Source organism: Diceros bicornis, unplaced genomic scaffold, assembly GCF_020826845.1.
Source record: "Diceros bicornis minor isolate mBicDic1 unplaced genomic scaffold, mDicBic1.mat.cur d_74_multi, whole genome shotgun sequence".
Classification (NCBI taxonomy): domain Eukaryota; kingdom Metazoa; phylum Chordata; class Mammalia; order Perissodactyla; family Rhinocerotidae; genus Diceros; species Diceros bicornis.
In genome coordinates this window covers 1,593,680-1,618,436 of record NW_026690930.1, presented here as the reverse complement: position 1 = coordinate 1,618,436, position 24,757 = coordinate 1,593,680, and the positions used below count along the sequence as shown (strand labels likewise).

General features: G+C 40.8%; 1 pseudogene; it reads right to left on the bottom strand.

Moving 5' to 3' along the window:
* Positions 1-988: 988 nt before the first annotated feature.
* Positions 989-18,615, bottom strand: LOC131402366 (serine/threonine-protein kinase MARK2-like; annotated as a pseudogene).
* Between the last annotated feature and the right edge of the window lie 6,142 nt (positions 18,616-24,757).

Genomic DNA, 24,757 nt, shown 5'->3' with positions numbered 1-24,757 from the left:
AGCTTCCTGCCTGGTCTTTCCGGCTGACCTGAAACACAGATGTCTTCCTATGAAGGCCACTGATTTTCTGAAAAGTGATGCTGATGAACTTCAGCCCTGACTCCTGGCCCTCCCCAGGCTGTTGATTTTCTGTGTTGCTTCTCTTATAGTAGCCAGCCCTGGTGGGCTAGTGGTTAAGATTTGGTGCACCACCATGGCTCATGTTTGTTTCCCAGTCAGGGAACCCAGCACCCATCTGTCAATTGTCATACTGTGGTGGCTGGGTGTTGCTGCAATCCTGAAAGCTATGCCACCAGTATTTCAAATATCAACAGGGTCACGCATGATGGACAGGCTTCAGCAAAGCTTCTAGATGAAGAGAAACTAGGAAGAAGGGCCTGGCCACCCACCTCTGAAAAAATTGGCCATGAAAACCCTATGAACAGCAGTGGAGCATTGACTGATATAGCTCCAGAAGGCAAGAGTAGGGTGTAAAAAGACCAGGCAGGGTTCTGCTCTGCTGTACACAGGGTTACTAGGAGTCGGAATCCATTCAACATCACTAACAAACTCTTATAGTAGGAATTAAAGGTGGAAATGGCTTAAACTCTCTGCTTTGGATTTGCAGACACCCTATGCTGTGGCTTGCAGGATGGGAAGGACTGCAGCTGTTGGCTGGCCCAGCTGATGGCAGGGGTTTTATGGTGATGGTGTAGCCCTCCAGCTCTAGTCTTTTGTAGCTCAGGAGCAGATAAGTGGCCATCACTTCATCATACTTCTGGCCCATCAATGAGTCCTGGATCTCATCTCATGTGTAGCCCATAGACACCATTGTGGAAATTAATTAATGGAAACCTCATTACAATGGAGTCAGGAGGTCAAAAGGGGGAGCTCTCACACCCTATGTTGATAGCAGAGCCCAATAGGAAGAAAAGAAACTTCCTTTCTTGACTGGCAAGAAGCTCAGCCAGTGAGACTGTCACAACTCAGCCACTACAGTTCACACTCCCAGTCTCCTCCAATGGACTCTTTGTTTACAATAGACCTCCCAACTTCTTCTTCCCCTCTATACAAGTTTCTCCTCCCTTTGCTGCTGGAGTCTTGAACATGGCTTGCCATGGTTGCAGACCTCAAATTGTAATTCTTTGCTGATTGCGAATAAACTCATTTTTGCTGGAGACATAACTGGCTGCCTCTTTGGATAAGGTCAATGCCATCAACTCAGCCAGGGGTCCCTATAGTCAGGAGGTGGCTTGATATGAGGCTTCAGTTCCTCTTCATGGTCCCTATTCATCTGCGGGTCCTTTGCAATTTCTGCTAAAGTGCCTCTCTCACTAGGGTTGAGGATCAGGAATTTCTTGAGCAGATTTTCACATTCCATGAATATGAAGAAACAAATATGGTATATTCTGTTCAGTACCCATTAGTGCAGCTCCCTGAAGTTCTGTCTATTGAAAGGTAGGGACCCAGTGAACGTGTAAGAAGATGACTGCGGACTTCACACATCCATCATTCTAGGGCAGCACGAGGGGGACTGCCACAGAAGGAATCCAGTTTGTTCCAAAGGTAAACTCATTGCTTAAGCCAAGGTCTGGCATTTTTATGATCAGGTCAGCATCGAAAAGCAGGTTCTCTGCCATTAGGTCCCTGTGGGCAATGCCCTTCTGGTGGTAGTACTGCACAGAAGACATTATCTGCCAGAATTTGCCTCAGGCCTCTTTCTCTTTCATGTCATCGTGGTCCAATAGATGATGGAACACCTCTCCTTTGCTAATGTACTCCATGACCAGGTATAGCGATTCCACTGAATCAATCACTTCGCATAGTTTTGCCATGTTGAGGTGATTCACAGAACAGTCTCTGGAGGCTGAAAGAGCTCTACTAACTCTAGTTGATAACCTTCATGGCCACCTCTGTCTCAGTCAGGATGTATGTGCTGGGCCAACTTCACTTTAGCAAAGCTGCACTGGCCAATGTCTTGAGGCACCAGTAACTGTCCATATGGGTCTCCTTATCAGCAGAGATGGCCTTGAGGCCTTGCAGCATGGTGACCTACTGCTAGCACTACTCACAATATTAACTAACAATACTAACAAACTATATAAAAAAAGAGAAAAAGAATAAAGAAAAATAAACAAATGAAAAAAAAAGAACAGAGGAAATAAGCCAACTATGATCAAAGTCCCTGAGGTCACCAAAAACCACTGTCCTGGGCTAAAAGAACCAAAAATGTAGGCCTAGCCAGGGACTTACATACGGGCTTGGGATTCCCTCACAATGGGTCTTTATGAGCTCAGAACAAGAAATGGACCTATCATGACTAGGCATTATTAGCAGTGGTTTTCTCACTTTTTGTCTCAAGATCTCTTTTTTAAAAACATAAAGGGACCCCTAAAGAGCTTGTTGTTTATGTGGGTTGTAGAGATTAATATTTACCTTATTAGAAATTATAACCTGTGGGATGCTTCATTAGCCTTTTCATTTCAAGTTTGAAAATCTACAGTAATTTCTGGCTTTAAAAGAGCTCCTAATGCATGCACTTAAAATAATTCAATTCCTTTTTCTTTAAACTCTGAGCAGTGTCAAAATGATACCACAATTTTACTGGCTTCACAATACCATTGACAGAGACTCTCTCCTTGACTAAACTCTAGTCAGGCTCCTCTAAGCCCTCGAGGCCTCAACCTTGGCATCTGTCAGTGTCAGGCCTGAATTGTCCAGTTGTAGCAAGAATCTTGCCAAATCAGTTTAGAGAGAACCCCACACCCTTGATATCTGATCAAACTCCTCATCCCAATCCTTGGTATCTGATCACCCTGGTCTGCCTCCAGCAGGAATCCTGTTGGGTCTCTTTAACCAGAACCCCTTATCCCTGATGTTTCCTCTTAGTAATTTCCTTCCAGTGTCCCGACCCTGCTCCTTGGCTATAAATCCCCATTTGCCTATCTTTTATTTGGAATGGAGCCCAGTGCTAAACTGAGGTCTCTTTTCCTGTATTGCAATAGTTCCTGAATAAAATCTATATTTACCATTTAAAAGACATAATAAATAAAATCTGTCTTTACCATCTTAACTAGTGTCCAGCTTTGTTTATCTTTGACAGTTTCTTGTTCACGACTTTAATCCTCATTTACTTTGAATGGCACAGGATGGCATCCTGCAGTTTAGATAAGCTGAAGTTATTTGTTCTGATGTTTGAAGCTAAAGGGATTTTTTAAATTATTATTTGATGTGGGCTAACACTAGTTGAATCTCTGAAACTGTTTAACATTTCCTTATTTTAGTTGTCATATACAATGAACTGCAACTCAGCTGATCACTGCTTTTTTAAATTAAACTTTTCATTTTGAAATAATTGTAAACTTAAGCTGCTTTTTTAAAAGGTATTTTTTATTTTGAAATAAGTGTTAACTCATAGGAAGTTGCAAAAATAGTACAGACTCTTGAGTGCCCTTCAAGCAGCTTGTCCAGTGGTGACATCACAACTACAGTACAATGAAAAGCCAGAGACTGACACTGGGACAATACTGTTCCTAGATTACAGGCCTGATTCTCTCACCAGTTTCTACATGCAGTCATTTGTGTTGTGTGCGCATGTGCAGCCGCAGGCAACTTATTCCAATTGTAGATGTGCACAAGCACCGCAACAATCAAGACACTGTTCCATCACCTGCCTGTTGCCCCGTTATTGTCATCCCTCCCTCCCCTTCCCCAAGCCTGGCAACCACTTATCTATTCTCCATCTCTATAATTTTGTTATTTTGAGAATGTTATGTAAGGGAAATCATACAGTGTAATTTCATTTTGAAACTGGCTTTTTTTCACTCAATGTAATGTCCTTAAGATCCATCCAAAGTGTTGCGTGTATCAGTAGGTTGTTCCTTTTTATTACTTAGTATATCCCAGCTATAGCTGCTTTTAGACACAATGGTACAGCATTGGTGGTGGTGGGGGGGGACTGGATAAGGTTCTGTGGATTTGCACTCCTGGCCACCTTGTAACTCCCTGGGCAAGGCCAGAAAGTTTTGAACAGTGACAGCTGATGGGCTGGGCACCTCCCCCCACATAGGGCCCTCTTGAGATGCTACATTAAGGAGCACATCCCTCTTCCCCTCTTCAAAGTGTCCACACTCAGGTACACAGGTGTCCTCAGACTTGACTGTGAAAGAAAATCATTAAGTAAACAGTAGTATATCAAGCACAGAGCTGTGGTAAAAAATGTGAATGTTCATATCATTAAGTGAAATAAGCTAGTCTAGAAAGGCTACATACTGTATGATCACAACTATATGACATTCTGGAAAAGACAAAACTATGGAGACAGTAAAAAGATCAGTTGCCAAGGGTTAGAGGGGAAAGAGGGATGAGTAGGCGGAGCAGAGGATTTTTAGGGCAGTGAAACTATTCTCTGTGATACTATAATGATGGACACATGTTATTATACATTTGTCAAAACCCATAGAATGTACAACACTAAGAGTAAACCTACACAGAGAGAGAGAAGTCAAGATGGTGGCATGAGCAGACTCTGAAACCACCTCCTCCCACGGACACAGCCAATTTACAACTACTGGCAGAAAAATTACCCCTGAGAGAGAACTGAAAATTAGATAAGAGGAACTCCTGCAACAAACCACAATCCTGACTGAGGTGGAAGAGGTAGAAATTCCATTCTGGAGAGAAAAAACGCCACCTTCACAAGCTGCAGCACTTCATGGCCGCCGGGGAGCAGCCCCAAAGTTACCGTATATGGACCCCATGGTAATCACAAACCAGAAACCTATAATAAATACACAAAAAACTATGAGAAAGGAACCCAAACATAACACTAAAGAAAGCCATCAAACCACAAAGGAAGAGAGCAAGAGAAGAAGAAAGGAACAGAGAAGGACTACTAAAACAAAGAAAAAAGTTAAAAAATGGCGGTAAGTACATACTTATCAATAGCTACTTTAAACATCAATGGACTAAATGCTCCAATTAAAAGGCATAGGGTGGCTGACTGGATAAAACAACAAGACCCATATATATGCTGCATACAAGAGACACACTTCAGACCTAAAGACACTCACAAACTGAAAGTGAAGGGATGGAAAAAGATACTCCACGCAAATGGCAATGAAAACAAAGCTGGGGTAGCAATAATCATATCAGACAAAATAGACTTTAAAACAAAAACTGTAAAAAGAGACAAAGAAGGGCGTTACATAATGATCAAGGGAACAATCAAACAAGAGGATATAACACTTGTAAATATCTATGCACCAAACGTAGGAGCACCTAAATATATAAAGCAATTATTAACAGACATAAAAAGAGAAATAGACAGTAACACAATAATAATAGGGGACTTTAACACTCCACTTACACCAATGGACAGATCATCCAAATAGAAGATCAATAAGGAAATATTGGCCTTAGGACACACTAGAACAGATGGACCTAGTAGATATATACAGAACATTCCATCCAAAAACCAAAGAATACACATTCTTTTCAAATGCGCATGGAACATTCTCCAGGATTGATCACATATTAGACCACAAAACAAGTCTCCATAAATTTAAGAAGATTGAAATAATACCAAGCATCTTTTGACCACAATGGTATGAAACTAGAAATCAGCTGTAGGAAGAAATTCAGAAAAGCCACAAATAGGTGGAGATTAAACAAAATGCTACTGAACAACGAATGGGTCAACGAAGAAATCAAAGGGGAAATCAAAAAATACCTGGAGACAAATGAAAATGAAAATACGACATGCCAGAATTTATGGGATACAGAAAAAGCGGTTCTAAGAGGGAAGTTTATAGCAATACAGGCCTATCTCAACAAACAAAAAAAATCTCAAACAAACAATCTAAGAGTGCACCTAAAGGAACTGGAAAAAGAAGAACAAAGCCCCAAATCAGTAGAAGAAGGGAAATAACTGACATCACTTCTCACAAGTCTTTCTTAAGCACCTTTATGTTCCTGGGTCTGTGCTAGGAATTAGGAATATGGTGGTGAATGAGGTCTGTGCTAGGAATTAGGAATTAGGGAATTAGGTCCCTACCATCCTGGAGCTTGTGGTCTAATGCCTTCCCTATCAACTGAAGATCTACTCCTTGCCCTGACTTCATGTTCTCCATGGATAAAAGCTTTGGGGCTTTTAAGTCTGTATTTGAAACTGGGCATGAACTTCTGGGACCAGTTATCCCCCGTCACCCTAGATATTGACTGAGGATGCTTGCATTTTTTTTTCTTGGTGAAAGATAGTTTTACTATATTTGTTAGAATTTAAGGATAATTGTACTGCTGCTCCCAAAGTCACACCTGCTCATCTATAGAAGTGTGGGCCTCAGTTCCATGGTGAGGCTTCTTGTCCCATGCAGAGTCCCCTACATCATATGTCTTTTCTCCATGTATAGGAAATCAAGTTGATAAACCTAGTCTGCTTTCCGAATTGGAGCAAGAAGATAAAGCGAGGACAGAGGAAAGAGGAATTCTCCCAGGCACCTGGCCGGGTGAGCACTAGGTATATATGAGTCTTTGTCAGGAACCTCTCTGGCCTGTGGCTTGACAGTTTGGAGTATTACATTAGGAAATGTCCATCAGAGACAGTTGTAAAATGCCCTTTTTTTCCGACAAGAAGGCCAAAAACGTTTAGTATGAGCCTCCTCGTGGACCTCCTTTTCTTTTTCTCTAACTTTCTGTTCATTATCTCATACTTTACTTTGGCCTCAGAGGGGGGAAAAAGATCTCTCTCTTCCTTCTTAAATTTAAGTCTCATATGAGCTCTTTGTCTAGTTCCTTCTCACTTTACATTCCTGACAATTCCTTCTTTCCATCAGCATCAATCTCAATCTTTCTAGAGTCTTTAATACAAACCTAAAATTTTCACACTCGTGTCCCTTTCATTGTAAACCTCCTGAAAATCTCTAACCCCTTCGCGTCTACCTTCACTAACACGTGCATTTTACCTTTTCTTTACTTCATCAACTTAAATTTCTTTTCAATTTGTTTCGGATTTGGAGACTCTTACTTAAAGTCCAAGGGTTAACTTCTAAGCAGCATGTTTTTAGAGAAGAACAATCTAAAGGTTTAAAAATTGTAAGATTTCTGATTTTCCACAGTAGGAAAATACCATAAATTAGAAAAGCCACAAAGTTACCAAGGGATTCATTTTCCCAAGAAAAAGTTGTCCCTCTGGAGAGATACCCTGAAACTCTTGTGAATTTGGAGAGAAGCATAAGTTATCTCCAAAATGTTTTCTTCCCTGAGTGTTCACACAAGTAAATGTTTCCATAAATGTGACTCAGATATTGAGTGTTTCAAACATAAATTTGTCTTAAACTTATCAGAAGATGCTCTGTGAATCTGATAAGGACTTATGGCAAAGCATCCATCTTTTTTAACTTCTGAGAACTCAAACCAGCAGAAATCATATACAGGCACTCAAAGTGGCAAAAACACCAATTATAATGATGTTATACATAGCAGAATTCCTGGAAGAAAAATTCCTATGATAGCATTGAATATTAAAAATATTATAAATTATAGTTAGCATTCATTTCTTAATCAACAGGAGAGAAGTCATCTTGGAGTGAAACTCAACAAGTGTAATCAGTGTTTTAAAGTCTTCAGCACAAAATCTAATCTTACTCAGCACAAGAGAATTCATACTGGAGAAAAACCCTATGATTGCAATCAATGTGGCAAATCCTTCAGCAGCAGTTCTTACCTCACTGTTCATAAGAGAATACATAATGGGGAGAAACCCTATGAATGCAGTGACTGTGCGAAAGCCTTCAGTAATCCCTCATCCCTTAGACTTCATGTGAGAATTCACACTGGAGAAAAACCCTATGAATGTAACCAGTGTTTTCACATCTTCCGCACTAGATGTATCCTCAAAAGGCACAGGAGAGTTCATACTGGGGAGAATCGTTACAAATGTAATCACTGTGGAAAGGCTTCAGCACGAGCTCCTCCCTTACTGTCCACAATAGAATGCATACAGGGAGAAACCTTATGAATGTCATGATTGTTGTAGAGCCTTTAGGAAGAGCTCACATCTGACACAGCATGTGAGAACTCATACTGGAGAAAAACCCTATGAGTGTAATGAGCGTGGGATATCCTGCAGCAGTAGCTTTTCTCTTACTGTGCACAAGAGAATACATAACGGAGAGAAAGCCTACGAGGGCAGTGACTGTGGGAAAGCTTTTAATAATCTCTCATCTGTTAAGAAACTTGTGAGAACTCACACTGGAGAAAAACCATAGGAATGCAATCACTGTGGGAAATCTTTCACCACTAACTCTTACCTTTCTGTGCATAAGAGAATTCATAATAGGTAGATATGAATATAATAACTGTGGGAAAGCATTCATTGATCTTCCATCCCTCGGGCATCTTCGGGACTCACATTGCATGTATAAATTATTTGTCGTGTAATAAATTATCCCTAAAATTTAGTGGTTCAAAATAACAAGCATTTATTATCTCTCAATTTCTGTAGGTCAGGAGTTCAGGAATGGATTAACTATGTAGTTCTAGCTCAGGATCTCTCATGAGAAACAAGATGTCAACCAGAACTGCAGTCATCTAAAGTCTTTGGGACTGAAGGGTCCACTTCCAAGGTAGCTTACTCATATCCCTTGCAAATTAGTGCCAGTTGTTGGCAGGAGTCCTTCAGTTTCTCCTTATGTAGGTCTCTCCATGGTGCTGAGTATCATCACAATATGGAAGCAGGTTCCCTCCAAAGGAGGTGATCCAAAAGAGCCCATGCAGAAGCCATAAGTCTTTTATGACCTAGCCTCAGAAGGCCATATTCTCTCTTCATCTGGATTGTGTTGGTCACCCAGACTGATCCTGCCACACAGTGGGAGGGAACTACACAGGATATGAATACCAGGAGACAGAGATCACTGGGAATCCTCTTGGAGTCTGGCCTTCAGTGAAGAAAAGCCTTCAGCACACCCTCATCCTTCTAATCTGACAATATGGAGTAGCATTCAATAACCCACACGTTAACTCACTCTGGAGAGAAGCCTTCTAAGTGCACTCTATGTGGTAAAACCTTCAACACAAACTCTGACTCTACTGTGTGCCAGAAGATGACCTACTGGGGAGAAACCTAAAGAATGCAATAGCTATAGGAAAGCCTTCAGTGATAGCCTTCGGGAGTCACGTCACAATTTACACTAAGGGAAAACTCTATGAATATCATCAAAATGGAAAACCCTTCAGAGGACCCTCATCCTTAAAGACACACATGAGAAATACACTGCAGAGGAACACTCTGTATATAAGGAATGGCAAACACTGGCACTCTCCCCTCTAGTCTACGCTGCTCTGTGCTTGGGGAGGTTGATGGTCTATATCAAAGAGCTCATTTGCTTTAGGCTTCTGTTTGGGTTGGTCAGCGGGGAGCCCAGATAGGAGATCAGAGGGATGGAGGAGAGTGAGTCCATGCCGTGACTATATCCCTGCAGGAGAACTGGGGTCCAGATGTTACCCTTGAGCTCTTCTCAGCCCCTGTGGTACAGCTGTCTCCCCTCTGCCCACTATGACCCCAGACTCACCCCCCTCCCCTCACCTTTTCTTCCTTGCTCTTCCAGTGACTGAATATGCAGTATCCCTCTTTGGTTTCCCTACACCCTAGTCCTGTTAACATGAATCATTCTGGCCTAGTGACACATCAGTGCATGGAGAGCATAATGGAAAGTCTGTACCATTTCCTACAGGGCCCCCAAATAATCAGGATTCATCACATCACTGACCTCACCTTCCACCACTCCCCTATTTGCTCCATCCACTGTAGCCATACTGGTCTTGCTGTAGCTCCCTCACCCCAGCACAATTCAATGTCAGGGTCTCTGTACTGCCTAGACTGATATCCCCCAATGTAGCCACATGGCTCACTCTCAGTTCACTTAGGTCTCTGCTCAAGTGTCCCCTGAACAGAGAGGCTTTCATTCTCACTCCAGATAAATGAGCAAGTCTCCAATTCCCACATTTCTTATCATTATTGGGAGATATTCGTCTCAATAGCACATATCACCATCCAATTAACTCTATATATACTTATTTATTTGACTAATATTTATTCCATCCCAACCCCCACTAGGTTGTAAGCACCATGATGGCAACGACTGTGTGTGTGATCCATTACTGTAGATCTTGTGCCACAAATCATACCCGGTACTCAGGCAGTGCTCTGTAGCATAGAGTTTAAGAGTATGGACTCTGGAGAGAGACCATTTGCGTTCAAGTCTAGACTCTACCACTTAATAACCTGCTCACCTCAGGCAAGTAACATGTTTTGTGCTCCAGTTTCTTCATCTGTAAAATGGGAACATGAGAGTGCCTACTTCGTAGACTTGTATTAAGGATTCAATTGGTTGATATATGTAAAGCACTTATGAAACTTCCTGGTATATAGGAAAGACTGTATATGTATTTCATCTTCTATTGTGAATTAATTAAAATTTTTTGTAGGAATATGCCAAGCAAAAGAAGCCAGACAGAAAGGAGTAAATACTATATGATTCTATTTATATAGGTTTCTAGAACAGGCAGAAAATAATCTCTGTTGGGGGAAAAAATCAGAACAGTGGTTGCATCAAAGTGTGAGGTAAGGGAGGTGAGGCAGTAGCTGGGCTTGACTGGGAAGGGACAAGAAGGAACTTTATGGGGTGAGAAAAATGTTCTATATCTTGATAGAGGAATAGGTTACACAGGTGTATGCATTTATCAAAATGCATTAAACTGTACACTTAAGATCTGTACGTTAAACTGCATGTAAATTATACCTTAATTTGCATCAAACTCATTTTGCTAAGCGAAAGAGACAGAAAGCCATATGTTGCATGCTTCCATCGTATGACATTCTGGAAAAGGCAAAACTGTAGGCAAGGACAACAAATCAGTGGTAGCCAGGAATCATTCTGACAGTACTGTGGCGGAGAATAAATGATTCTATGCATTTGTCAAAGCCCACAAAACCGTGTAGCACAGAGTGTATGTAATACGTGCAAGTTTAAAAAAAATCAACCCATGTGACTGAGTATCCCAGGATGGAATGCAAACTGTGACAAATGAATCTAACATTATTATAAATTTATGATATCATCATACTGAAGGGGGTTGGGGGGCAGAAGCTAACTTGAGTAACTTTGGAAAACGGGTGTTTTGACTAGAAACTGTAAGGCTAAATATAATAGGAACTGTACACTGTACGTAAACACTGTATTCTAGTTGGTAAATTTGTTTCTTCTGTGAGAATAGCCTAGCAATTCTGCACCTGCTTTACCCATATGCTGAGGGTGAAGAGTATGGATGGTAGGTAGAGGATGGTGGGAACCAGGTTTCTCTGTTGGAGATAGAAATTATAAAGTAGCAAGAAAGGAAGGTTAGGATGAATCCTGTAGTTCAGGATTATAGCTGGAGACATCAGTACAAACTCAAGTTTACCTTAATATGTATACAGATGGACAGATACAGAAAGAACTATAGATATGCCGATAGACGTGCTTTACTATATATACATATGTTACTAGCTCTGTCTGCTTTGTCTGCTGAGAGGGCCTAGAAGTAGTGACACCTGAGTAGCAATGAGCATACCCCGCACCCAAATCTGCTTTCTAATACCCTTTTCTCCAATAAAAGGAACCAGAGCTCTTTGGAGAAATGAGTGACTCGAGGGCAAAAGAATGGGAATGTGTAAAAAGGACACAGAAGCCAACTCGAAAGAAAGCTCACAAGGGGCAAAGCTAGAACAATTTGAGCAACAAAATAAATTTATTGGATTATAGCCCAAAGTATAAAACACATATACATAAGTCCATGCTTATATAAATGAATGAGTGACTAAACGGGGGAGAAATGACTTCTCTACAGAAGAATTCCATTATAATATATGTAGATACTCCCTCCCAGCAGGAGATGGAACTTAATTCCCACTCCCTCCACCCCCTTGAGAGTGAGCCAGACACAGTCACTTGCTTCCAAAGAATACAGCATGGAAAGGGAAAAACAAACAGTAACTTTACAGTGGAGAAACCTGGCAAATACTACCTTGGCCAAGTGATGGACGTTATCATCAACAGTAATGTCACGTGGATATTATGCTCCCCATACGATGTGACTGGAAGAACACTTCATCTCTGTGATATTCGTGCTAAAAACTGATAACCCTAGTTGATCCTAACAAAAATATCAGACTAATCCAAACTGGGGGACATTCTACAGGACACCTAGCCAGTACTTCTGATGACTGTTAAGGAAATCAAACAAAGGCTAAGAACCTCTCACAGAACAGAGGACACTGGAGAGAGCTGACAATTAAACATAACATGGTACCCTGGGTTGAATCCTGGAATAGAAAGAGAGCATTAATGGAAAAGTCAATGAAATCCAAGTGAAGTTTGAAATTTATTTTTTTTTTTTGGTGAGAAAGATTAGCCCTGAGCTAACATCTGCTGCCAATCCTCCTCTTTTTGCTGAAGAAGACTGGCCCTGGGCTAACATCTGTGCCCATCTTCCTCCATTTTCTGTGGGACACTTGCCACAGCACGGCTTGATAAGTGGTGCATACGTCTGCGCCCAGGATCCGAACCTGCGAACCCTGGGCCGCGGAAGGAGAGCACGTGAACTTAACCACTACACCACCAGGCTGGCCCCAATAGCTTTTTTTTTTTTTATTTTTTTTAATGGTTATAAATCTGGTTTCTCCTTCTAGAGAATGGGACTCATAATACTGTGAACATCACAGGAGTTTTGTGAGGATGAACTGTGATAAATTCACATAATGCACCATGTACTGTGCACCATGCCTGGCTCAGTCAGAGTTAAGAGCTCAATGATTATTGGTTGCATTATTGTTTCTAGAGCAATGAAATGTACCCAGCCTCTTGATGGCAGGGCCTATGACACCGTTCTTTGGGAGTTCCCAGAAAATAAAAACGATGTATAACAACATCAGTAACAAAAAAAGCGGCAAGGTGCTGAATGAACCGCTTCATATATATGCGTATGAATTTCATATGAATACGAATTACTGGAGAATCTTGTTAAAATGAAGATTCTGATTCAGAAGGTCTGGGGTAGGGGCCAAGGTTTTACATTTTGAACAAGCTCCCAAGTGACGCCAATGCTGCTGGTCCAAGGACTGAAATTTGGGCTGCAACTTTTCTATTTCTGCATGTTTTTAAATTTTCCTTAAAAAAATACAAAAAAGTTTTCTCCATCTATTCTTTATCTCTTCACCACAAAAAATACTCTTATTTTTAAACCCAACTATATCATATGTAACCCACCAGTCGTCAAGATCTTAAATAAGCAACTATTTCAACAGTACAGTCTTCCCCGCTTATACGCAGTTTTGCCTTCCACAGTTTCAGTTACCTGCAGTCAACTGTGGTCTGAAAATATTAAATAGAAAATTCCCAACTTCGTAAGTTTTAAATTTCGTGCTGTTCTGAGTAGCATGATGAAATCTCGCTCCATCCCACCTGGGACGTGAATCATCCCTTTGTCCAGCGTATCCACGCTGCATAAGCTACCTGCCCATTAGTCACTTAGTAGCTATCTCAGTTATCAGATTGACTATCGCAGTATCACAGTGCTTGTGTTCTAACAACCATGGACATCATCTGCTTATGACATCCAACCATCAACATCATCATGGCTCAATGATCCTCCTCATGTATTGTCAGAAGGTCAATATTAACCTAGCGCTACATCACAATGCCTAGATCATTCACCTCACTTCATCTCAACATGTAGGCATTGTATCATCTCACATCCTCACAAGAGGAAGGGTGAGTACAGTACAATAAGGTATCTTGAGAGAGAGAGAGACCACATTCACAGAACTATTTTTACAGTATACGGTTATAACGGTTCTATTTTATTATTGTTGTTGTTAATCTCTTACTGTGCCTAATTTATAAATTAGACTTTATCACAGGTATGAATGCATAGGAAAGAATATAGTATATACAGGGTTCTGTATTATCCGCAGTTTCAGGCATCCACTTGGGGTCTTGTAACACATCCCTTGTGGATAAGGGGAGGCTACTGTACAAAAAAGGGGTAACTACACATTAATGTTTGCCCCCACATGATCTCATACCTATGTAGATAAAAGTAATGTCTTGCAAAGTCAAGTCATATACAATTCTCTTAGCCTTATCAGTTAAAAAAGCCTAAATACTTTACAGTAACCTAGATTAACCACAATCCTAGGAAATTGTGTGACAATTTTAATTTGGTAAATTCTATTTGGAAACAGAGTATCCTATTACTAAGGCTCCTGCTTAACGATTTATTGAGTTTTCAAAGGATAAGAAGCGATCTTAGATGATCTTAGATTTAGTAGCATACACAGGATATTTGAGAGAAAAAACAGGAAACGATGAAGAAAGCACATACTGAACCGAGAAATAGGGAATAACAAAAAATGAGATGTAAAAGAGTCATACTTTGCTGCAATTAATGACATCACAGAAAATTTTAAAAACTAGTTTCCTTAACTCAATGATTTCTAGCTATTCTGGCTTTGTGATTTCACACTTTCCCATCCTCCTTAAAATGTTTCTTAACACAAACTTTGGAAATTTAAAAAATGACATTTTTTTAAAAACTCTGAGATAACTGCAAAATAAGCTCAGCAAACACCATTTTAACTGGTATTGACTTTAAAAATTGTTCAAATTTATTTAGTGAAAGAAACTAACTGATTTTGATGGCAAGAAATCTTTCTGGTATGTGTATACATAAATACAATGTTTCCAAACACAGTATACCATAGTGGAATTCAACAGGACACTAACAGATCCATGGTGCAGACTGTGCCCTGTGTTCAAATTAACTCTGAATCGGTTTTCCTTAAATGTCACAGGTCATTGAGGCTCCAGGGCTTCTCAAAGCCTCTAAAAAGCCTTTTAAACTCTGAATTTCTAAAAAGGAGGTTTTCATTGAGAACATTTCCAGTGATCATAGTCCCTATTCACTGCCTACCCACAACACTTTACAAGCTGAGATCCAAAGATTCTTGAACCATAAAATGATAATTAAAATATTTTCTATAAGCCAAGGAAATTGAAGGGTTACAGTCAACAAAGCTCCATTGCCAGCTAGAGACTAATTCTAAATGGTTGAGACCATTACAGCACATCACTAACCACCTGCCTCACCCTGTAAGAATTTTTCAAGAGCATAATAGACAGAGACTAATTAAAGTGATTCAAATAAATTCTCAAATTTACATGGACAAACATTTTATTAAAAATTTAATCTACAGGCAAGCAGAGAAATTCTTCTGAGTATTAAGCATGTATCAATCATCCAAAAATGAGCAAAATATGATAATATATTTCTGGTCTTTACCCATAAATCTAGTCCTGGAGTAAATCATCATTCAAGATAATTTTAAAATAAAAAATATCTACCCAGGATTTGAACAATTTGGTTGCAAATAACAACACATCCACACAGTGAGGAACTGACGCTCTGAAATCTTCCCATAGTATCTTCAGAAAGCTTAACTTCAGTTACATAATAAACTTTGTGCTGAGCTGAAACTGATGTACAGGTGCATCCTGACCCAGATTTCTTAGTAAATAAGTTTCAAAACTGTCCGTTATAGCACAGCCCAAGAGACATTTTCCTATGTATTCTTCTTCCCTTCAGTCAATGGTTATAGAGAGCTTTCTACACGGAAAGAATCAAAAAACCATTTTTTTAGTAGAAAGCTAATTATACCAACCAAAAATGCTAAATGACTTCTTAAGTCTATTTCATTTCATAAACTTCATTTTCATAAAGGAAAAAAGAAACGCTAAAGCAAAAATACATTTAAAAATTCTAGCCAATAAAAATCAAATTTTACTTTAAAAACTATTTACAGTGTATATTAATTTTAAAAGGAGAGCATATTTCTATTCTCATCACTCTATATTAACATTCATAGTTACTGAAACTTTTGTTGTTTGAAAGAAAATCCCTATGTCTGTAAAGTTCACCTCCTCACTCTTTTAACTAACTAGGCACAATCTCCCTTCTCTGTACTGCCTTGTTATAAAAGCTTTGGGGAGGGGGTCTCAGGGTTAGTAACAATGACAGTAGAGCAAAGAAAAAGGATAGCATAACAGCAGTAAGGAAGAAAATGAAAGCAAAATAGAAGCAGGTCTTCCTCCTCCTGATAAACAAACACCAAGGCAGTTGAAAGAATTAGATAACTCGACAATCATACTTCTCAGAAGCACATACCTTGTATGGTAGAAATGGTGACTCAGAATAATTACAGAATATGCTTTGCAATTATTTTAAATAAGTATGCATTATAAAAGACTCCTGTAAGTAAATCTGCTTTCACAGGGTTTAACTTTTTTCAACTATACCATCTAATTTGACTTACTACTCACCTTTGCTTTAGATATGGCAGTAAAATATATAAAAGATTACTGGAACAGGTAAGCGGTCAGAATATAACAGCACGCGATCTCTCCGCATACTCAACAAGAGGATTTACTCTCAAGAGGCTTACTTCCTATTTTCCAGGTAGTTTTGTTCCTGTGTCTCCTCTAGGTATTTCTACCTATCAACCATTTCATTGCTCACTAATGAATAAGACAATGCGGGACAATGTGACTCTCCTATTCACTTACTATAGTCAATATACCTGTAGAGATCTGAATCAAAACTGAGATTCAAAAGTCTTCTAATTTACCTCTCAACTCTGGAGATTCATAAAGTTTTAGATAACAGAGTTTGACTAGAATCACCAGAAACTCTGTTATCTAAAATTTTATTACACATTGTAAAAGTGATAGGATGAAACTTCAAAATCATTTAGTTCAACTCTTAATTACTTTACAGTTGAGAAATCATTCAGAGAACTAGTTGGATGGTGTCAACTCAGGTTTTGTAACTCCAGACCAACACTTGTTCTGCTAAATCATGCTGCTTTCTGTAACTACGCCTTCTTCTCTATGATGTTCTTGTTATCCAAACAGTGCACCTGTGAAAGCTGATAAACTCAAGTATTCCTAGAATGACCAGAAAATCCCAAGTCTCAGGTCAAATACATATACCACTGCTTCATTTTCTACCCCAACATTTTTTCTGAAACCCTCCTAACTGCCAAAACTTTCCTGTTTCTTGTCCATCACATTTCTCTATCACTATAATTAATGTTTTAGTTATCTAGTACCCTATGTTACATAAAACATAATGCTAATCATAATAAGCAAATATTGAGCGCTCATTATATCAGGAACTATATTAAGACCTTTAGATGTAGCATCTCACTTAATCCTCAACTTCAAATAAGATAACTAATACCGTAATCCCCATTTCAAAACTGCAAAAATCAAAGCCTCAGAAGTTAATTTTTTCTTTTTCTCTCTCTCTTTTGCTGAGGAAGATTGGCCCTGAGCTAAGATGTGTTGCCAATCTTCCTCTTTTGGCTTGAGGAAGATTCACCCTGAGCTAACATCTGTGCCAGTCTTCCTCTATTTTGTATGTGGGTCGCCGCCACAGCATGGCCACCAATGAGTGATGTAGGTCGGTGCCCAGGAACTGAACCCGGGCCACTGAAGCAGACCACACCAAACTTAACCACTAGGTCATTGGGCTGGCCCCAGAGGTTAAATAATTTGTCCTAATTCACAGAGCTAACCAGAAGTAGAACGGGGATAAGTAACCAGGCAGTCTCACTCCAATGTCCATATTCCTGATCTCTACATACGATAAGTATATATAACTACATGGACTTTATTATTAATATGCAGATAACTCAAAATTTGGGGGCTACAGAAGAATTTAAAGAGTCTTTGTATTTGAAGAGGCTTCTTTCACATTAAAATAGCTTAATATGGCTTATTCCCATAAACTATATCTTCCTTAAAAAGACATGGCTCAAGTAAGAACTCTTAACTCACTCATATATAATTAAAACTCAAATTAAAGAAAATAGGAGGAAAAAAGAGTTGCAACAATACTTTAACAAATATCCAGATCAGCATTGTCCAAAAGAACTTTTTGTAGTGATAGTAATGTTTTCTATCTGCACCGTCCATCATGGTAGCCACTAGCCACATGTGACTATTCAGCATTTGAAATGTGTCTAGTGTGACTGAGTAACTGAATTTTGAATATTGTGTAATTTTAATTAATTTACATTTAAACAGCCACATGTGGCTAGTGGCTACTATATTGGACAGCACAGGTAGAAGATAAAATGCCAGAAAAAGATGAGGAAAGAAATTCTTATTGCCTTTATTCAGAGAGTGCACTAACAGTCAAATCAATTTAAATCTCTTTTCCTACTTGTTTTAGCTTCAGTTATTAACCCAAACAATATATACCTCCAAGGAGATTTAAGTAACCCAAACTTCTATACTTAAATTCTTTTTTGTGTATCTCAAAGGAAAAAAATAACTAAAACCTGTATTATCAACAAAGCTCCTTATAGTAGAAACTTTTTACTGTTTGGATACCTAAGAGGAAGAATTTGAACCTGAAAACTGCCATCTACTAAGAAAACTAAAAAGACTCACACAAGTTTTCCATTCTCTTCATAATAAATACTTGATAATAAAGTGCTTACCTTGATTCTCCACTACTGTTTCTAACACTTTCTTCACCACTGTGTCCATTCATTGTAAACATCAAGTTTTAAAATAAAATATAAATCTTCCCAGTTTAAAAGATGAATATAAATACTGACTCCTCCTTGAATACCAAAAATTCACAGACGAATTTTCTTCAACATTCACAGGTTTCCTGGGACCCTTTTTGATTCACCTAAAGAAAACATATTAAGAAAATAAGAAAACTTCCTGTAGAGAAAAAGATAAGTCTATTTAGAACTTATACAAATCTACCTAGGCCAATCAGAAATACCTAGGCTTCCATTAACTACATTCCTGACTACTTACTAGAATTTACAGCACACCAGTGCTTATTTTTGACAGAAGAAATCAGAATATCTGCTGAGTGATAAAACTTTTAGACTAACTGCAGCTGTGTAGCGATACATATATACACATTATGGATAACTAGCTAACTAAAGAAAAATGGTAATATATAACATATATATACCTTCCAAGAATAGAAAACGGAGTCTTATTAGATACTTTGTCAAACCAAGTAAGGGGGGAAAAGGTTACCTTTAATCAAACACTAATTCATATCACCAAGAACTTCATACACTTGAATGAGACAAAGTTTTGAAAATGCTCACATAAGAACAGAAGAATAAAAGAGTATCATACAATCTTCGCAAAAACTGTACAGGTCAAAATAAATGTGTACTTTCACAGGAAAGCCGACAGTGGAATGATAAAATTTAAATAATATTTATCCAGGTTGGACTTGCCGAGATTCCATTAAAAAAAAAAAAAAGGTAATGGAATATACACTATGATTTTTTAAGTAACGGGTTTGGGGCAGAAATCACGGACCAAGACACAGCATTCCCACCTTTTAAGATTTCAGCACAACACTGGAGAGTCACCTACAAGCCATCCACGAATAAACAAAGGAGATCTCTGGCAGGGGAGGGAGAGGAAGAAGCGGGGGAAGGAGACGTCAGATCCTCTGACCTCAGCAAAGAGAATTCAGTCCCAAGATGATCTCCATTCCACAAAAAAAGAGGAGGAAAACAGGCTGTTGCCAACTTAATCACAGCAAACTCTACATCTAGATCGAGATTTTAATTCTCCAGAGACTAAGGTCCAGTAGACTCTTTGCAAGAACTGGTTATCCAAAAAGTAACTGTTCCACACAACATTTATTTATCATGTTAAATATTAATTCCAACCCGTCAAAGAGCTTTACTGTTCAACAAGTCTTAAAAATCTAGGGACTCTAACAAACCGCCTCTTTCCCGAAAGTCTCTCTGCGTTGAGAAAGTTCACTCCTCTTTTCGTTCTTTCCTTTCCACCTTCCTTTCACTCCTCAAAACGGCTTTCTCTGGACATTCTAACTTCCTTTTCCCCCCTCATCTGCCTTCCCCGAGTCAGTCCTCTTTCTGAGGCCCTGCTCACAGCCCTGAGTTCTGCAGCTCCAGGCGCACGCAGCTCTCTCCAGCCTTTCCCGCGTCTCAACAATGAAGTCAAACCTCCCCAACCCTCCTCCCCTGTGCCCGGTCCTTCAACAGCTGCTCTGCTCCTGCTGAGTTTCCGAAGCAGGGCTCGAAAGGAGGCTGGAAGCCTTCCTCCTCCCTCCTCCGTCCACCGCAGCTTCGCTCCAGTCAGTCTCCCGGCCGGACGCACACTCCCACCCCCGTCCCTCCCAGGGCCTCCCTCCCGGTCCCCGAGTCTCTCTTCCCGCCTCACACTTCCCGCCGCCCCGCTCCGCGCCCTCCCGGGCTCCCCTGGGCCGCCGCCCCTCCCCCTCGCCGCCGCCCCCCACGTGCCGGGAGGCCGGGTCGCGGCGGGGGCGACGCGCCGGCCAAGCGCTCGCGCTCGTGCTCCGCGGCTCTGCCCTCGCGGCCCCGCCGTGCCCACGCCGAGGAGGCCCGGGCTCCGCCGCCCGCCGGCGCTAGGACGCGCTCCGCGGAGCCCCCTGCGCGCCACTCACGCGGCCGCCCGCGCGCCCAGCCCGGCCGCCGCCGCCGCCGCCGCCGCCGCCGCCGCCGCCCCGGCCTTCGCCCGGAGCCCCCGCCCCCGCCCCCCGCCCGGCCGGCTCCCGGCCTCCCCGCCACGTCCTGACCCGCCCGCCGCCCCCTTTCTTACCGGCCGTGCAGGCTTCGCGGGGGCGGAGGGAGCCCAGTCAGGTCTCCGCCGCCGGGTGAGTCCTCGGGCTCCGGGCGTCTCGGGGGAAGCAGGAGTCCGGGAGGGGGAGGGGGAGGGGAAGCCCCGGCTCGCGGCTCCCACGCGCGACCCCCTGCGGAGCGGTTCCAACAATCTATTCATGATGGAAGCACCAACGGCGAGGGCAGCTAAGACGAGAAAGGACGAGCCGTCGTCGTCGCCGCAGCCACGTGCGCGCTCCCGCTCCCGCCGCTTATCGGCTCCCGGCAGCCGCCATAACGCCGAGAGAGCAAGCGCAACCGCCGCCGCCGCCGCCGCCGCCGCCCGCGCGACGTAAGCTCCCTGCTGGCTCCCCTTCCCCACTGGGCGCGAGGAGGGATTTGTTGATGCAATTGGATTCAAGGTCAGGTGGAGGAGGGAAGCTGTGCATACAATGGAATGGGAGGGAGCTGATTGATGACATCCATTTGAAAGGTAATATGTTTGGAGATGAGTAGGTGTGGAGATCATTGGTGTAGGACTTACTGAGTTTCTGATGCCTTTGAGTCATCCAAGAGGCTTTTGGATAGAAGTCTAGAGCTGAGAAGTAAGATCTAGACTGAAAACTAACTGTTAAGTATGTAGGGAGAAATTAAAGTCTTGAGTATACATGAAATAGACTTAGCAGACAACCTAGGAGTGTGCAATGAAGAGTTTAAATTAATTTTTGCCTAGGTAGAGGAAGATGAGCTGGCTAAGGAGTTGCAGATATCAGATGGGTGTTGTGCAATGGAAGACAAAGGCATAAATGATTCAAGGAAGGAGTGGTGAGTAGTGTCCAATGCTGTTGAGAAGTCATGTGAAATAAGGCCTGAATAATATCCATTAGATTTAGTAACATAAGGGTCATTTACCTTAGCAAGAACTATTTTGTTGGAATAATAGGACCAGAAGCCAGATTGGAGTGGGATGTGATAAATGAAGAAATGGAATCAGTGAGTCTCAATTTCTCTCTCAGACAGTTTGACTTTGACTTGAGAGTGAATATGAATTGTTCTGTTTGTTTTTTGGGGGGGCTTGTGGATTTTTGTTTGTTTAGGTGACAGATTTAAGGTGTTTCAAAGACTGGGAAATATCCCTTTGAAAGAGAGGTTGAATATATTAGAGTTAGCTGTAAGAATTAACACATATACCTTTTTTTTCCAATCGGGAACTGAACACTAGATATCACTGTTTATAATTATGGGCTATAGACACTTAATTGGTGTAGCTTGAGAATTTCTGTGAGTCTTTTACTCCCCAGATACATGCCTCATGCTCTACTAATGTTTGAAAAGTCTTGGTAGAAATCTATTTGAATATATTCCCATATATTCCTGGGAAGAGTAATATGTTAAGAAGGTAGTTCTCAGCTGTGCCGAAGTTTAGAATTACCTAAGGAGCTTTAAAATAAAAATGCTCAAGGGGCCGGCCTGGTGGTGTAATGGTTAAGTTCGCGCAGTCTGCCTTGGCGGCCTGGGGTTCGCAGGTTCAGGTCCTGGCTGCGGACCTATGCACTGCTCATCAAGTCATGCTGTGGTGGCAAACTGTGTACAAAAATAGGGGAAGATGGGCGCAGCTGTTACCTCACGGCTAATCTTCCTTAGCAAAAAGAGGAAGATTGGCAGCAGATGTTAGCTCAGAGCTAATCTTCTTCACCAAAAAAAAGAAAAAGAAAAATGCTCAAGACTTACCTTAAGAGATTTCATTCCATTGTTCTAAGGTGGGGCCTTGGCATATGCGTTCTTTCAAAGCTCCCCTTTTAAAAAGATGATTCTAATGTGCCATTAGTATTGAAAAACTATGGACATCATTGTATTAACACTGCATTCACTCATGACATTTGGTTTAGATGAAGTGTGGAGAGGCCAGAATATTTATTTAGAAAATAGTGGTTATTAACAGGGCAGTGGTGGGTGGAGATTTTGCACCTCAGGGGATATTTGGCAAGAATCTGGAAACATTTGTGGTTGTCACAATGAATTGGGTGGGGGCTGCTACTGACATGTATTGGGCAGAGGCCGGGGATACTGCTAAAGATCCTACAATGCACTGGACAGCCCCCCACAACAGAGAATTATCTGGCCCAAAATGACAATAATGCCATTGTTGAGAAACCTGGCTATAAAGGATGGCAAACTAGGTAGTATCTTTTAGTGAAATCTCAGTGGGTGGGGGTTGTGGTTTGGTAAGGGTGCTAATGAATGAGGAGGATCTATTCTATGTAACAACTTAGCCTAAAACTAAGCCTTGCTTGTAACCAGCAACAAAAGAGCCTCAAATAAAGATGGAGCTTGCTGACAGAAGAAACAGCTTTCATAGCTGAAAAGTGTTTGCCTCTGGGAAACAGGGACCAGAGATGGAGAGAAGAGAGATGGAGAGAAGAGAGACAAGGCACAGGACTTTTTAACTGTTAGCCTTTCAAAACTATTTGATTTCTTAATGAACTTTAATTATTTAGACTTTTTCAAAACGAACCTAATGGAGATTAGAATTTTAAATTGAGTCCATTTTAAAAAATTATTTCTTTAATTACTGTTTTAATACAAGCAACTTAAAAATTAAAACATGTGGTGTTCTAGATGTAAAGAATGGTAATAGAGGAGTGGGATACATAGATAGATTTAAAAGGAAAGGCAGGTTCTTAAAGGACAAGACGTTTGAAGTTAAGTTTTTGTTGTTTTAAGTGACTAATGGCTAGTATCTTTAAATGTAGGTACTATGAAAGTATTGAACAACCAAAAAAGTACTGGATGCTTGTTTTTTAAGATAGGTTTCTTAAAATAAAATAGACCTTTTATACATAAGGTTATCATAGCCCATTTCCAAGTGATAAGAATATCATTTTTTTCTTTTTCTTAGATTGATATTGATAGTACGCTTTCTCTGAATAATATTATGGCCCTGTGTTCCACTTGTAAAATATTTCCCTGTTTCAATGTGAAGCAAATTTATTACTCCCGAATAGATTTTCACAGTCCTCTTATGTTCACTCTGCATAAAATTCCAGATAAATGTTTGATACTTTGCTCTTCTTACTACAGATTTCATTTGGCATCTTTTCTCATCCAGATTTCAAATGTCATCTGACATATATTTTAGTAGAGTGCTTCAGTATCTTCCACAACCACTTAATTTTTATACAGGATAAATAGTTGGAGACACATTGAGTACTTTTCTCACTATACAAAAATGCCCATGTGAGGGAAAGTGGTGGCTGAAACCCAGCTTGTGTCCACTCGCTGTGTAGTCTGCTAGGAAGAAAGGGCACATATTGTAATTCACACAAAGTTTCTATATGTATTAGTGGTGACCAAGGTTGGAGAGGAAAATAACAACAACAATAGGGGAAGGTCGTAGAATATGTGATCAATTTCAACTAAGATTTTTGGAGCACCCACTGAGTGTTAGGCACTGAGATCACAGAAATGAGGAAATCAATGGGCCTACAATGAGCACGGTGACCATAGGCCTGTTTACACAGAACTACCCCAGTTTGTATCTGTTTTCCCATTGTCCCATCTGGTTAGTGTCCCCTTTCATTCTCAAATGTGTACCAGTTTGGACAGCAAATTATGTAGTCACCCTAAAAAGAAGGAAAAATTCATTCTAGTCTGAGTGGCAAGGTCATGGGTAAGTGAAACAGCATGATCTCCTCTGGTTCGGCATGACAGGAGGGTTGGTGGGGGAAATGGCACGAGGTAGATATATGACTGAAAAGATAGGGAGTCTGAGGTGGTGAAGGGCCTTATACACCACTTTTAAGGAGTTTTTATTTGTCTTGAAGGCAGTGGGGACTGATGGTGGTTTGGGAGCAGGGAAATGATAAGATCAGATCTGTTTAACGTTGACAAGAACAAAAGAGCAAAAGTACATTTCTCTACCATCGCCGCCCCCCCGCCCCAGTAGACACATACAAACACACAGGGCTGGGGAGAAGGAGAGGAGAATCTTGTCCTTTCTGAGTGTAAACACTTACAACTGAGCTCCATTTAATCTTAAATCCACTA